The sequence below is a fragment of the Meles meles genome, chromosome 6 (assembly GCF_922984935.1).
Source record: "Meles meles chromosome 6, mMelMel3.1 paternal haplotype, whole genome shotgun sequence".
NCBI lineage: Eukaryota > Metazoa > Chordata > Mammalia > Carnivora > Mustelidae > Meles > Meles meles.
The window spans coordinates 23,738,599-23,756,383 of NC_060071.1; the positions used below are offsets into that span (position 1 = coordinate 23,738,599).

Here is a 17,785-nt window from a genome sequence, read left to right on the forward strand (position 1 = left end):
CAGCAACCTCTTCGACCTCAGCCGTAGCAACATCTTCCTAGGAACAACGGCAAAGGCAAGGGAAGCAAGGGCAAAAATGAACTATTGGGATTTCATCAAGATCAAAAGCTTTTGCACAGCAAAAGAAACAGTTAACAAAACCAAAAGACAACTGACAGAATGGGAGAAGATATTTGCAAACGACATATCAGATAAAGGGCTAGTATCCAAAATCTATAAGGAACTTAGCAAACTCAACACCCAAAGAACAAACAATCCAATCAAGAAATGGGCAGAGGACATGAACAGACATTTCTGCAAAGAAGACATCCAGATGGCCAACAGACACATGAAAAAGTGCTCCACGTCACTCGGCATCAGGGAAATACAAATCAAAACCACAATGAGATATCACCTCACACCAGTCAGAATGGCTAAAATTAACAAGTCAGGAAATGACAGATGCTGGCAAGGATGCGGAGAAAGGGGAACCCTCCTCCACTGTTGGTGGGAATGCAAGCTGGTGCAACCACTCTGGAAAACAGCATGGAGGTTCCTCAAAAGGTTGAAAATAGAACTACCCTATGACCCAGCAATTGCACTACTGGGTATTTACCCTAAAGATACAAACATAGTGATCCAAAGGGGCACGTGTACCCAAATGTTTATAGCAGCAATGTCTATAATAGCCAAACTATGGAAAGAACCTAGATGTCCATCAACAGATGAATGGATAAAGAAGAGGTGGTATACATACACAATGGAATACTATGCAGCCATCAAAAGAAATGAAATCATGCCATTTGCGACGACGTGGATGGAACTAGAGCGTATCATGCTTAGTGAAATAAGTCAATCGGAGAAAGACAACTATCATATGATCTCCCTGATATGAGGACATGGAGAAGCAACATGGGGGGGTAGGGGGATAGGAGAAGAATAAATGAAACAAGATGGGATTGGGAGGGAGACAAACCATAAACGACTCTTAATCTCACAAAACAAACTGGGGGTTGTTGGGGGGAGGTGGGATTGGGAGAGGGGGAGGGGGCTATGGACATTGGGGAGGGTAAGTGCTATCGTGAGTGCTGTGAAGTGTGTAAACCTGGCGATTCACAGACCTGTACCCCTGGGGATAAAAATACATTATATGTTTATTAAAAAAAAAAAATTTGGAGGGGGAGGCGAACCATAAGAGACTGTGGACTCTGAAAAACAACCTGAGGGTTTTGAAGGGTCAGGGGTGAGAGGTTGGGGGAACAGGTGGTGGGTAATGGGGAGGGCACGTTTTGCATGGAGCACTGGGTGTTGTGCAAAAAGAATGAATACTGTTACGCTGAAAAAATAAATAAAATGGATAAAATGGAAAAAAAAAGAAATTAGATGTCATGGCCACTGGATGGTTTCCATGTTTAAAAATTATTGCTGCAATGGCCACCATGGTTAAAGATGCAGATAAGCTGACTATGGGGCAGGAACTATACATCACTACCCCACATGCCATTGAAAGGGTACTCTAACAACCCCTGGACTGATGGATCAACAATGCCCACTTGACCCATTACCAGAGCTTGCTTTTGAACTCTACCAGAATTTTGTTCCAGGCACCAACAGCCCTAAGCCCAGCAACACTGCTCCCTAACCTTGACGGGGAACCCCCACATGACTGCCAAGAAATCCTGGCTCAGGTACACAGAATCAGAGCTGATCTCCAGGACCAACCACTGTCAAATGCAGATGACACCTGGTATACAGATGGTAGTATCTTTGTATGGTAAGCAATCAGGTATGCAGGGACAACTGTAACCACAGAGACAGAGACCATCTGGGCGGAACCGTTGGTGGCTGGGACTTCTGCCCAACATGCAGAACTGATTGCACTAACCAAGGCGCTAACAATGGGAGCAGGCAAGTGGATAAACATCTATACCGATAGCAGGTACGCCTTTTCCACAGCCCACATCCACAGAGTCATTTATAGAGAAAGAGGGCTCTTAACAGCAGAAGGAAAGACTATTAAAAACAAGGTAGAAATCCTTGAGCTCCTAAGGGCCCTCTGGCTGCCTAAGGCGCTGGCCATTATCCATTGTCTAGGACATCAAAAAGCAGACACACCAGTGGCCAGGGGAAACAGGCTGGCCGACTTAAAGGCAAAAGAGGCAGACCTTTCAGTGGACCATGTCTTAGTGACCACACTGCCTGATCCAGGAGCACCGAGCTTGCCAGACAACCCGAATATGCTGACGCATACTTACAATGGATTAGGCGTCTGCCCGGGACACAATGCCTACATGGCTGGTGGAAAGCTGCAGATAGCAGCAGAGGAACTGGGACAGTGACTCTTAACCAAAATGCACAGGAGTACACACCTGGGAACAACAACAACAACAACAACAACAACAAAAGGAAGACTTGGTGCAGCATGCAAAGATCACTATCAAAGACTCCTGATCAAAGATCGAACAGATTGTGGCAAGCTGCCATGCATGCCAATTAATTAATGCCACCACCCATGGATCTAACCTGGGCACCTGGCTCCAGGGGGACTGCCCAGGAGCCTACTGGGAAGTGGACTTCACCAAGATAAAACCTGGAAAATACGGATACAGGTATTTACTGGTATTGTAGATACTTTTTCAGGATGGACAGAAGCATTTCCCACCAAACATGAAACCACACAGACTGTGACCAAGAAACTGCTGGAAGACATCTTACCGAGGTATGGTTTTCCTATTAAGATTGGACCAGACAATGGACCAGGATCTATCTCTAAGGTAACACAGGGAGTGGCACTAGTACTTGGGGCAGATTGGAAATTACATTGCGCATATAGGCCCCAAAGCTCAGGACAGGTAAAGAGGATGAACAGAACATTAAAAGAGACCATGACTAAATTAGCCTTGGAGACTGGAAGGGATTGGGTGACTCTCCTCCCCTTTGCCCTATATAGGGTGTGAAACTCCCCATATAAGATGGGACTTACCCTTACGAGATCATGTTTGGTATTCCTCCACCTATTATTCCCAATTTAAAATCTGAGGTGCTTGCTGAGTTTGATGATCACCAACTCCTTTTCTCCCTCCAAACGTTACAACGAACCCATGAACAGGTGTGGCCTAAGCTGAGGGCCCTCTATGAGCCTGGGCCACCCCCAGAGCCCCATTGATATCAGCCAGGTGACTGGGTGTACATCCAGGGATACCAACACCAGACACTTCAACCATGCTGGAAGGGACCCTACATCGTGATCCTGACCACTCTCACTGCTCTCAAGATCGACAGGATTACTCCCTGGGTCCACTACACCCACGTCCGGCCAGCTGACCCACACGCCATTCTCAAGGGCATTGTCCCAGAATGGAAAAGTCAGCCCAACAAGGACAATCCCCTAAAGCTAAGACTGTGCTGTTCTCACTTACCCCACTAATGTTGCTTGCTTTTGTCAAAGACAGAGTCAGTACAGTTCAGCTCATGGTACTCAGACAGCAATACCAACCACCGGACCTTGTTGCTGAGACCAGCCTGGCCCCATGATTGGGTCTTTCCTTAGGTTCCTCTGAGAGGGGGAAATATGGAGGCCGAGAAAAATTAAGGCTTTCCCACCTCAGGTTTGACCTTAGCATATGTACAGCCATCTTAGCTCCAGCAGCCGTCTCAGACCCCTGTGCCCAATGGCTGAACTTACTTTAGTTCTAAGGACCCCCACCCTGCTTTAGTAACGAGAACCCCCACCCTGCTTTGGTTCCAGAAACCCCCACCCTGCTATAGTAACAGGAATCCCCACCCTGCTTTAATAACGGGAACCCATAAATACCCCTGCCTTAACTAAGCTCAGGGTCCAAGTCCCTACTCTGCTGTGTTGGGTATACTTGGGCCCAAGCTTAAGCTTGTTAAATAAACCCTCATGTGGTTGCATCAGTGTTGGCTCCTTGGTGGTCTCTGGGAAGTGAAAACTCGGGTACAACACTCCTGAGACCAGGCAATAGTTCTCAGGACAGCAATGGCCTCAAAAGGATAATAGGGCAACACCCAGCCAAGGCCCAGGAGCAGTGGAACTGGGTATTTACATAAGCCTGCAACCACTCTCAGTCCCAAGCCACACAAAGGGCAGCGATGGGTGTGGGTCTCTCAGATTCCTCCCAGGAAGATTAGAGTAGGCATACACTGCAAGAATCTGCAGAATTTGGCATACACAGAGGTGAAGACTATTTGTCCCACAGGGTTTATTGAAGAGAGGGGACCCAAAATCTGTTGGCTCAAGGCCAGAGATCAGGGCATGGCCATATTTACTCTGACCCTCTGAAGAGGCGCTGAAAGCCTACAGAGGAGAAAAGCCACACAGAGGACCAGCTTAGACTGAACCCAGCACCCGGCAAGAAGTGGTACAACTCTATCCAGGCAAAAATACTTGAGAAGCAACACAACAAGCTTCCAAAGGACAATCTGTAAGAATAGGAGCAAACTAAGCCATAGATCCCACAAGACTGTAAAACTCCAGCACCAGGGGAAATACTATATTGAGCTTGAGATATGTTCTCAGGATTCAGTTATTTTTCAGTCTAAAATTTTCCATTTTTTTAACCTTTCTCCCATTTCAGCTAATTTCTTATATTACCAGCTTATGTTTTAAGTTGCATTTTAACTTTTAGTTTTTACATCTGCATATAATAGATATAATCTTCATTTACTCCTTTTTTTCACTATCTTTAATTTTAATTTTGTATATAGATAAGTATTCTTTCTTTGCAAATTGGGGAGGTAGTGTCTTCTAATACATGGACCAAAATTCAATCAGGAACAAGGGCTTTGTCCACTGTATGGACAAATAGTCCATAGAGAGTCTCTCTCAGTGTCCCCCACACTTTTTTTTTCTTTTTATTGTTTGCTCTGTTTTGCTTTTTGTTTGTTTTTCTGTTTTAGTTTCTGATCATTTCAGAGATCAGAAACTAAACACTCTACAGAAACTAAACACTCTACATTCTAGAGTATATTGTGCTTGGGTCAGGGATAATATTTTGGACTCTGCTCACTCACTCACCCATCATTCTCTGGAAATAATGATAGAAGGAGGAATTTATACCACAAAAGAAAAGACCAGAGCTAATGCTCTCTGCCACAGAGCTAATCAATATGGACATAAGTAAGACATCATAGATGAAATTCAGTATAGCAATTATAAAATAGCATAAAAGACAGTAGAGAATCTGTAAGTGCTGAAATGAGATCTAATCAGTATCTCTAGGGAATGCACACATTTTTTTTAGAAATTTATGTCAACAATCAGAATGACAACTGTAGTTATCAACATTTTTACACTTATTTTTCTTTTTTCCTTTTCGAGGCTAAACATAGAGTTTCTTCAATTATTCTTTGATTAATAGGGTTTTGATTTCTTTTGTTTTGTTTTTAAGTAGGCTTAATGCCAGGATGGAGCCCAAGACAGGGATTGAACTCACAACCCTGAGATCAGGACCTGAGCTGAGATTGAGTCAGAGGCTTAACCCACTGAGCCATCCAGGTGTCCCTGATTAATAAGGTTTGATTTCACTGTTTTAGTTGCTCTATTCAAAAATTCAATGTTGGAGAGGATGTGAAGAAAGGGGAACCCTCTTACAGTGTTGGTGGGAATGCAAGTTGGTGCAGCCATGTTGGAAAACAGTGTGGAGATTCCTTAAGAAATTAAAAATAGAGCTACCTTATGACCCTGCAATTGCACTGCTGGGTATTTACCCCAAAGATACAGATATGGTCCATATATACAATGAAATATCATAACTCCATTAGAAAGGATGAAAACCCAACTTTTATCAACATGTATGGGACTGGAGGAGATTATGCTGAGTGAAATAAGTCAAGCAGAGAGAGTCAATTATCATATGGTTTCACTAACCTGTGGAGCATAAGGAATAACACGGAGGACATTGGGAGTTGGAGAGACGTGCATTGAGGGAAATCAGAAGGGGAGATGAACCATGAGAGACTGTGGACTCTGAGAAACAAACTGAGGGTTTTGGGGGGCGGTTGGGTGAGCCTGGTGGTGGTTAAGGAGGGAACATATTACATGGAAAAGTGGATGTGGTGCATGAACAATGAGTCTTGTAACACTGGAAAAAAATTAAATTTAAAAAAATAAAGTGGTTAAAAATATAAATAAATAAATAAATAAATAAATAAATAAATAAATAAAAAACAGATGGCTCTTACAGCTAGGGTGAATGAGGCAGAAGACAGAGTAAGTGATGTACAAGTAAGGCTGATAGAAAGGAAGGAAGTTGAGGAAAAGCAAGAAAGAAAACTCAGAGTCCATGAAGAAAGACTTTGAGAATTTAATGATCTTTTAAAATGAACAGATGTCAAAATTATTGGTGTGCCTGAGGGGGAAGAGTGAGAGAGGAACAGAGGAATATTTGAGCAAATCATAGCTGAGAACTTTGCTAATCTAGGGAAGGAAAGAGGAATTCATGTCCAAGAGACAGAGTGGACCTCTCCCCAAATCACTAAAAAATAGATCAACACCCCAACAGTGAAGCTTGCTAATTTAAGAGAAAAAGAGGATATCCTGAGAACAGCACAAGACAGGAGATTTCTTATGTACACAGGGAGAAACATCAGACTAATATCAAACCTATCCACAGAAACCTGGCAGGCCAGAAAGGGCTGGCATGATATAGTCAGGGTACTAAATGACAAGAGCATGCAGCCAAGAATTCATTTCTAGCAAGGCTGTCATTTAGAATGGAAGAAGAGATAGAGATTACAGGACAGACAGAAACTGAAAGAATATGTAAGTACCAAGCCAGCCCTGCAAGAAATATTAAGGAGGATTCTGAAAGAAAAGAGGTCCCTAGAGTAACCTAGACTAGAAAAAAGAAGAGAAAATGTACAGAAAGAGGGACTTTACAGGTAATACAATGACACTAAATCCATATTTTTCAGTAGTTGCTCTGAATATAAACAGGCTAAATGCTCCAATCAAAAAAACACAAGGTATCATATTGGTAAAAAAGCAAGACTCATTCTTATGCTGTCTATAAGAGATTAATTTTAGACCTAAAGTCACCTCCATACTGAAACTGAGGACGTGGAGAAATATTTACCATGTTAATGGACCTCAAAATCAGATGGGGTAGCAATCCTCATATCAGAAAAAATAAATTTTATTTTTTTTAAGAGTTTATTTATTTATTTGACAGACAGATCACAAGTAGGCAGAGAGGCAGGCAGAGAGAGAGGAGGAAGCAGGCTCCCTGCTGAGCAGAGAGCCCAATGCGGGGCTCAATCCCAGGATTCCGGGATCATGACCTGAGCTGAAGGCAAAGGCTTTAACCCACTGAGCCACCCAGGCGCCCGAACAAACTAAATTTTAAACCAAGGACTGCAGCAAGCATTGAAGAGGGACTCAATATGACACTTAAAGGGTCGATCCAACAAGAAACTCTAAAAATTATAAATATTTGTGGCCCCAGTATGGGATCAGCCAACTATATAAACCAATTAATGACCAAACTAAAGAAACACATTAATAATAATACATTATTAAGTGGAGCTTCAAAACCCTACTCACAGAAATGGACAAATCACCTAAGTGGAAAATCAACAAGGAAGCAAGGGCTCTGAATGACACACTGAACAGAAAGGACTTCACAGATATACACAGAATATCCCATTCTAAATCAAAAGAATACTCATTCTTCTTGAAAGCACAGGGAACTTTATCCAAAATATATCACATACTTCTTTGGTTAGGTTTATACCCAGGGATATTATGGTTCTTGGTGCTATAGTAAATGGAATCGATTCTCTAATTTCCCTTTCTGTATTTTCATTGTTAGTGTATAAGAAAGCCACTGATTTCTGTACATTGACTTTGTATCCTGCCACGTTACTGAATTGATGTATGAGTTCTAGTAGTTTGGGGGTGGAGTCTTTGGGGTTTTCCATATAAAGAATCATGTCATCTGTGAAGAGAGAGAGTTTGACTTCTTCCTTGCCAATTTGGATACCTTTTATTTCTCTTTGTATTCTGATTGCTGTTGCTAGAACTCCTAATACTATGTTGAACAAGAGTGGTGAGAGTGGGCATCCTTGTCGTGTTCCTGATCTCAATGGGAAGGCTCTGAACTTTTTACCATTGAGGATGATATTTGCTGTGGGTCTTTCATAGATAGATTTTATGAAGTTCAGGAATATTCCTTCTATCCCTCTACTTTGAAGCGTTTTAATCAGGAATGGATGCTGGATTTTGTCAAATGCTTTTTCTGCATCAATTGAGAGGACCATGTGGTTCTTCTCTCTTCTCTTATTGATTTGTTCTATCACATTGATTGATTTGCGAATGTTGAACCAACCTTGCAACCCAGGGATGAATCCCATCTGGTCATGGTGGATAATCTTTTGAATGTGCTGCTGGATCCTGTTTGCTAGGATCTTGTTGAGAATCTTAGCATCCATATTCATCAGTGATATTGGTCTGAAATTCTCTTTTTTGGTAGGGTCTTTGCCTGGTTTGGGGATCAGGGTAATGCTGGCTTCATAAAAAGAGTCTGGAAGTTTTCCTTCTGCTTCAATTTTTTGGAACAGCTTCAGGAGAATTGGTGTTATTTCTTCTTTAAAAGTTTGGTAGAATTCCCCAGGGAATCCGTCAGGTCCTGGGCTCTTATTTTTTGGGAGGTTTTTGATCACTGCTTCAATCTGGTTACTAGATATCGGTTTATTCAGGTTGTCAATTTCTTCCTGGTTCAATTTTGGGAGTTTGTAGTTTTCCAGGAATGCATCCATTTCATCTAGGTTGCTTAGCTTATTGGCATATAACTGTTGGTAATAATTTCTGATGATTATTTCTATTTCCTTGGTGTTAGTTGTGATCTCTCCCTTTTCATTCATAATTTTATGAATTTGGGCTTTCTCTCTTTTCTTTTGGATTAGTGTGGCCAATGGTTTATTGATCTTATTGATTCTTTCAAAAAACCAGCTTCTAGTTTCATTGATACGTTCTACTGTATCTCTGATTTCTACCTCATTGATCTCTGCTCTAATCTTGATTATTTCCCTTCTTGCATGTGGAGTTGGTTTGATTTGTTGTTGATTCTCCAGTTCTTTAAGGTGTAGAGACAGCTGGTGTATTCTGGATTTTTCAATGTTTTTGAGGGAGGCTTGGATGGCTTTGTATTTCCCCCTTAGAACCGCCTTTGCTGTATCCCATAGGTTTTGGACCGAGGTGTCTTCATTCTCATTGGTTTCCATGAATTCTTTAAGTTCATCTTTGATCTCCTGGTTGATCCAAGCATTCTTAAGCAAGGTGGTCTTTAGCTTCCAGGTGTTTGAGTTCCTTCTGAACTTTTCCTTGTGATTGAGTTCCAGTTTCAAAGCATTGTGATCTGAGAATATGCAGGGAATAATGTCAGTCTTTTGGTATTGGTTGAGTCTTGCTTTGTGACCCAGTATGTGGTCTATTCTGGAGAAGGTTCCATGTTCACTTGAGAAGAATGAGTTTTCTGTTGTTTTAGGGTGGAATGTTCTGTATATGTCTATGAGGTCCATCTGGTCCAATGTTGCATTCAATGCTCTTATTTCTTTATTAGTTTTCTGCTTCGATGATCTGTCTATTTCTGAGGGAGACATATTAAGATCTCCTACTATTATTGTATTCATATAGATATGACTCTTTATCTTGATTAATAGTTTTCTTATGTAATTGGGAGCTCCCATATTGGGGGCATAGATATTCACAATTGTTAGATCATCTTGGCGGATAGTCCCTTTAAGAATTATGTAGTGTCCTTCTGTATCTCTGACTACAGTCTTTAGTTTAAAATCTAATTTATCTGATATGAGAATCGCTACCGCGGCCTTCTTTTGAGGCCCATTGGCATGAAAGATGCTTCTTCATCCCTTCACTTTCAGTCTGGGTGTATCCTTAGGTTCAAAATGGGTCTCTTGTCGACAACATATGGATGGGTCCTGTCGTTTTATCCAATCTGCAAGCCTGTGTCATTTTATGGGTGCATTTAGGCCATTCCCATTGAGAGTGATTATTGAGAGATAGGTTTTTATTGACATCGTGTTACCTTTGAAGTCTTTCTGTCTGTAGATTGTTTCTATATTTCTGTTCAATGATATTCTTAGGATTTTTTTCTCTTTTATAGGACCTCTCTTAATATTTCCTGCAGTGTCAGCTTGGTGGTTGCATAGTCTTTTAAGCCTTGCCAGTCTTGGAAACCCTTTATCTCTCCATCCATTTTAAATGTTAGTCTTGCTGGATAGAGTATTCTTGGTTGCATGTTCTTCTCATTTAGTACTCTGAATATATTTTGCCAGCCCTTCCTGGCTTTCCAGGTCTCTGTGGAAAGGTCTGACGTTATTCTAATGGGCTTTCCTCTGTATGCAAGGAGCTTCTTTGTCCTAGCTGCTTTTAAGAGGGTCTGTCATGAAACATAATTCCTCATTTTAACTATAAAGAGGTAAAGGACCTGTACTCGAGGAACTACAGAACACTCATGAAAGAAATTGAAGAAGACACAAAAAGATGGAAGACTGTTCCATGCTCTTGGATTGGCAGAATAAACATTGTTAAAATGTCTATACTGCCTAGAGCAATCTATACTTTTAATGCCATTCCAATCAAAATTCCACCAGTATTTTTCAAAGAGCTGGAGCAAATAGTCCTAAAATTTCTATGGAATCAGAAGAGACCCTGAATTGCTAAGGAAATGTTGAAAAACAAAAACAAAACTGGCGGCATCACATTACCCGATTTCAAGCTTTACTACAAAGCTGTGATCACCAAGACAGCGTGGTACTGGCATAAAAACAGACACATAGACCAGTGGAACAGAGTGGAGAGCCCAGATATGGACCCTCAACTCTATGGTCAAATAATCTTCGGCAAAACAGGAAAAAATATACAATGGAATAAAGACAGTCCCTTCAATAAATGGTGCTTGGAAAACTGGACAGCGATATGTAGAAGAATGAAACTCGACCATTCTCTTACACTGTACACAAAGATAAACTCGAAATGGATAAAAGACCTCAACGTGAGACGGGAATCTATCAGAATCCTAGAGGAGAACATAGGCAGTAACCTCTTCAATATCAGCCACAGCAACTTCTTTCAAGATATGTCTCCAAAGTCCAGGGAAACAAAAGCGAAAATGAACTTTTGGGACTTCATCAAGATCAAAAGCTTCTGCACAGCAAAGGAAATAGTCAACAAAACAGAAAGGCCACCCACAGAATGGGAGATGATATTTGCAAATGACAGTACAGACAAAAAGTTGATATCCAGGATCTATAAAGAACTTCTCAAACTCAACACACACAAAACAGATAATCATATCAAAAAATGGGCAGAAGATATGAACAGACACTTCTCCAATGAAGACATACAAATGGCTATCAGACACATGATAAAATGTTCATCATCACTTGCCATCAGGGAGATTCAAATTAAAACAACATTGAGATACCACCTGACAAAATATATCACATACTGTGTCACAAATCAAATCTCAACCAATACCTAAAGTTTGAAATTATTCCCTGCATAGTTTCAGACTATAATACTTTGAAACTCAAACTCAAGAACAACAGGAAATTTGGAATGAACTCAAACACGTGGAAGTTAATGAACATCCAGCTAAGGATTGAATGAGTCAACCAGGAAATTTTTAAAAGAATTTTAAAAATTCATGGAAATTAATGAGAATGAAAACACATTTTTTTAAAGATTTTATTTATTTATTTGACAGAGAGAGACCACAAGTAGATAGAGAGGCAGGCAGAGAGAGAGAGGGAAGCATGTTCGCCACTGAGCAGAAAACCCGATGTGGGACTTGATCCCAGGATCCTGAGATCATGACCTGAGCCGAAGGCAGCGGCTTAACCCACTGAGCCACCCAGGTGCCCCTGAAAACACATTTTTTTTAACACCTCAAAGATTCAGCAAAGGCAGTCCTAAGGAGGGAAGTCCATTATAATATTAGCCTCTCTCAAAAAAAATTAGAAAAATACCAAATACACCAGAAAACCATACACCCAAAGTACCTGGAAAAAGAATAACAAATAAAGCCTAAACCAAGCAGGAGAAGAGAAATAATAAAGACTATAGCAGAAGTAGAATAGAATCCAATAGTAGAACAGAATAGAATTCAATAGTAGAACAGATCAATGAAACTAGAAGTTGGTTCTTTGAAAGAATTAATAAGATCAAGGGGCACCTGGGTGGCTCAGTGTGTTAAAGCCTCTGCCTTTGGCTCGGGTCATGATCCCAAGGTCCTGGGATGACACCCCACATCAGGCTCTCTGCTCAGCGGGTAGCCTGCTTCCTCCTCTCTCTTAGCCTGCCTCTCTGACTACTCTCTCTCTCTGTCAAATAAATAAAATCCTAAAAAAAAGAATTAATAAGATGATAAACCTCTGGTCAGACTTATTCAAAAGAGAAGAAAAAGGACCAAAATTAATAAAATCATGAAGGAAGGGGAGAGATCACAACAAACACCAAAAAAATACAGACAATTTTAGGGAAGAAACAAGAGTGTGTCATGAACATGGGGAAGCAAAAGAAAGCAAGGAAGTATCTGACTATGAAGTGAATGCTTAGTCTCCAAGATCAGAACTTAAAGAAAAGGATAGATTAAAATATCAAAAAAAGAAAAGAAAGACCCCAGTGCACTCAAGGAAAGAGAAGTCCCCCAACATCCTTCCTGCTTATTCGTCCAATATAACACACAGCTGGGCCCACCTTACCACATCCTGGTTTATACCAACTTTATCAACTTTTCCATTAAAGCCAAACTTGACTTAGTACAGTCAATGATGGACTGTCTTTATGCCAAGTGTATTCCTTGTATAACTGACTGTGTAATGGCTGAAACTGAGAAACTGGGGCAGAAGTATCGAGTGTCTCTAAGGATTGCCAAAGATCCAAGATTTGAATGATTACCATGCACACACAAAGGAACCTATACAGATGACTGCTTAGTGCAGAGAGTAACTCAGCACAAGTGTTACATTGTGGCCACAGTTGACTGAGACCTTAAATGAAGGATCTGGAGGATCCCTGGAGTTCCCATCATGTACATTTCTAACCATAGGTACAACATGGAGTGGATGCCAAATGATTAAGGAGCCCCTAGGTTCTAATTCTTAAAAGATAGAGTTCCTCTGCCTTCCTTTACCAAATTTTTCTGTTGCCAATTCATATTAGCAACATGCTATAGCATGAATTATTCTTCTTACCTTTTTCCTGTTATGAGCTGAGTATGGTTAAATACACTCACTTTTTGGTATTGTTTTGAAATTGTTATTTTATACCATTTTAAATATTGTTGCATTTTTTAATAAATCAGATGATTGCTCATATAAAAAAAGAAATGCAGATGATTTTAAGAACATATTATGAGCAACTATGTGCCAACAATTTAGGCAATCTGGAAGAAATGGATGCATTCCTGGAAATGCATAAACCACCAAACTGAAACAGGACAATATAGAAAATCTGCACAGATGAATAAGCAGCAAGGATATTGAAGCAGTAATCAATAACCTCCAAAAGACAAGTGACAGTGACAGGGCCAGATGACTTCCCCAGGGGAATTCTACTAAACAGTTAAAGAAGAAATAAAACCTGTTCTTCTGAAGCTGTTTCAAAAAACAGAAATCGAGGGGAAATGTCCAAACCTGTTCTATAAAGCCAGCATACCTTGACTCTAGAAAAAGATCTCACCCAAAAGAAAAATTAAAGAGCAATATCCCTGATGAACATGGATCCCAAAGTTCTCACCAAGATACTAGCCAATAGGATCCAACAATATATTAAAAGGATTCATCACCATAAAAAGAGATTTATTCCTGAGATGCAAGTGTGATTCAACATCAGCAAATCAATCAACATGATAGATAACAATAACAAAAGAAAATGCAAGAATCATATGATCCTCTTAGTTGATGCAGAAAAAAACATTTGACAAAACACAGCATCCCTTCTTGAAAAATTCTTCAAAGTGTTGGGAGAGAGGGAACATACCACAATAACATAATAGCCACCTATGAAAAGACCACAGTGAACATCGTTCTCAATGGGGAAAAGGTGAGAGCTTTTCCCTTAAGGTCAGGAACACAAAAGGGATGCCCACTCTCACCACTGTTGGTCAACATAATAACTAGAATCCTAGAATTCTAGCCTCAGCAATCAGACAACAAAAAGAAATAAAAAGCATTTAAATTGGCAAAGAAGATGTCAAATGCTCACTCTTTGCAGACAACATGATATTTTATATGGAAAACTCAAAAAACTCTATGCCAAAATTTCTAGAACTTATATAGGAATTTAGCACGTGACAGGACACAAAGTCAGTGCACAGAAACCAGTTCAATGTCTGTACACTAACAACATGACTGAAGAAAGAGTAATTAAGGAATTGATCCCATTTAAAATTGCACTCAAAACTGTGAGACACTAGGAATAATCCTAACCCAAGACGTAAAGCATCTGCACTCTAAAAAGTGGAGAACGCTTATGAAAGAAATTGAGGAAGACACAAAGAGATGAAAAAATATTCTATGCTCATTGGTTGGAATAGAAAATATTATGAGGGGCGCCTGGGTGGCTCAGTGGGTTAAAGCCTCTGCCTTTCGCTCAGGTCATGATCCCAGGGTCCTGGGATCGAGCCCCGCATCGGGCTCTCTGCTTGGCAGGGAGCCTGCTTCCTCCTCTCTCTCTCTCTCTGCCTGCCTCTCTCCCTACTTGTGATCTCTATCTGTCAAATAAATAAATAAAATCTTAAAAAAAAAAAACAAAAAAAAAAAAAGAAAATATTATGAGAATGTCTATACTTCCCAGAACAATTCACACATGCAATGTATTCCCTATCAAAATACCATTGATAGGGGCACCTGGGTGGCTCAGTCTTTAGGTGTCCACCTTCAGCTCAGGTCATTATTCCAGGGTCCTAGGATCGAGCCCCAAATCGGGCTCCCTGCTCAGTGGGGAGCCTGCTTCTCCCTCTCTCCCTGCTGCTCTGCCGACTTGTGCTCTCTCGCTTTCTCTGTCAAATAATAAATAAATAAATAAATAAACCATTGATATCTTTCACAGAGCTGGATCAAAAAATCCTAAATCTTTATGGAACAAGAAAATACCCCAAATATCCAGGGGAATGTTGAAAAAGAAAACCAAAGCTGGTGGCATCAAAATTTCTGACTTCAAGCTAAATTACAAAGCTGTGATCATCAAGAAAGCATGATATTGGCACAAAAAAGACACATAGATCAATGGAATAGAATAGAGAGCCCAGAAATGGACCCTCCACCCAATGCTCAACTAATCTTCAACAAAGCAGGAAATAATATCCAATGGAAATAAGACAGTCTCTTCAAAAAAATGGTGCTGGCAAAATTGGACAGCCACAGGCAAAAGAATGAAATTGAATCATTCTCTTACACCACACACAAAGATAAACTCAAAATGGATAAAAGATCTCAGTGCAAACAGAAATCCATCAAACTCCTAGAAGAGAACAGAGGCAGCAACCTCTTCAACCTCAGCTGCAGCAAATTCTTGCAAGACATATCTCTAAAGGCAAGGGAAACAAAAATAAAAATAAACTTGTGGGACTTCATCAAGATAAAAAGCTTTTGCACAGCAAAGGAAACAGTCAACAAAACTAAAATAGGAGAATAAATCAACAAAACTATGGAATGGGAGAAGATATTCACAAATGGCATATCAGATAAAGGGTGGGTATCCAAGATCTATAAAGAATTTCTGAAACTCAATACCCCACCAAAAACAACAACAAAAAAAAACAAAAACAAACAGACAAAATAATGCAGTCAACAAATGGACAAAAGACATGAACAGACACTTCTCCAATGAAAACATCCAAATAGCCAATAGACACATGAAAAAATGCTGCACATCACTTGACATTAGGGAAATACAAATCAAAACCACAATGATATAGCACTTTACACCAATCAGAATGGGGAAAATTAACAAGACAGGAAACAACAAATGTTGGCAAGGATGCAGAGAAAGGGCAATTCTCTTATACTGTTGGTGAGAATGCAAGTTGGTACAGTCACTCTGGAAAACACTATGAAGTTTCCTCAAGAAGTTAAAAATAAAGCTGTACTATGGCCCAACATTGCACTACTGGATATTTACCCCAAAGATACACATGTAGTGCAAAGATGGGGTCCCTGCAACACAATGTTCATAGCAGCAATGTCTACAGTACCCAAACTGTGGAAGGAGCTGAGATGTCTGTCAACAGATGGATGGATAAAGAAGATGTAGTTCATATATACAACGGGATATTACTCAGCCATTAGAAAAGATGAATACCTACCATTTGCAACTAGTTGGGTGGAATTTGAGGGGCTTATGCTAAGTGAAATAAGTCAACTGGAGAAAGACAATTTTCATATGGTTTCACTCATATGTGGACCATAAGAAAGAGTGCAGAGAATCATAAGGGGAAGGGAAGGAAAACTGAATGGAAATAAATCAGAGAGGGAAACAAACCATGTGGAAGGGGAGGTGGGTGCCAGGATGAAGTAACTGATTGATGGGCATTAAGGAGGGCACATGATATGAGGGGCACTGGGTATTGCAAGAAACTAATAAATCACTGAACACTACATCAGAAACTAATGATGTATTATATGTAGGCTAATTGGATTTAAATAAATAAAAAAAAAGAAAACAGTATGGAGTTTCCTCAAAAAGTTAAAAATAGAGCTACCCTATGACCCAGCAGTTGCACTACTAGTTATTTGCCCTAAGGATACAAACAGAGTGGACACCTGGGTGGCTCAATGGGTTAAGCCTTCAGCTCAGGTCATAATCTCAGGGTCCTGGGTTTGAGTCCCACATCAGGCTCTCTGCTCATCATGGAGCCTGCTTCCCCCTCTTGCTTTCTCTGCTTGCCTCTCTGCCTACTTGTGATCTCTTCCTGTCAAATAAATAAATAAAATCTTTTTTAAAAAAGTAGACAAACAAAAGCAAAAATGAACTTTTGGGACTTCATCAAGATCAAAAGCTTCTGCACAGCAAAGGAAACAGTCAACAAAACAAAGAGGCAACCCACGGAATGGGAGAAGATATTTGTAAATGACAGTATAGACAAAAGGTTGATATCCAGGATCTACAAAGAACTTCTCAAACTCAACACACACAAAACAGATAATCATATCAAAAAATGGGCAGAAGATATGAACAGACACTTCTCCAACGAAGACATACAAATGGCTATCAGACACATGAAAAAATGTTCATCATCACTAGCCATCAGGGAGATTCAAATTAAAACAACATTGAGATACCACCTAACACCAGTTAGAATGGCCAAAATTAGCAAGATAGGAAACAACGTGTGCTGGAGAGGATGTGGAGAAAGGGGAACCCTCTTACACTGTTGGTGGGAATGCAAGTTAGTGCAGCCACTTTGGAGAACAGTGTGGAGATTCCTGAAGAAATTAAAAATAGAGCTTCCCTATGACCCTGCAATTGCACTGCTGGGTATTTACCCCAAAGATACAGATGTAGTGAAAAGAAGGGCCATCTGTACCCCAATGTTTATTGCAGCAATGGCTACGGTCGCCAAACTGTGGAAAGAACCAAGATGCCCTTCAACGGATGAATGGATAAGGAAGATGTGGTCCATATACACAATGGAGTATTATGCCTCCATCAGAAAGGACGAATACCCAACTTTTGTAGCAACATGGACAGGACTGGAAGAAATTATGCTGAGCGAAATAAGTCAAGCAGAGAGAGTCAAGTATCATATGGTCTCACTTA

General features: G+C 40.3%; 1 pseudogene; it reads left to right on the top strand.

Moving 5' to 3' along the window:
* The first annotated feature begins 12,527 nt into the window (after positions 1-12,527).
* LOC123943249 lies at positions 12,528-13,122 on the top strand (annotated as a pseudogene).
* The last annotated feature ends 4,663 nt before the right edge of the window (positions 13,123-17,785 follow it).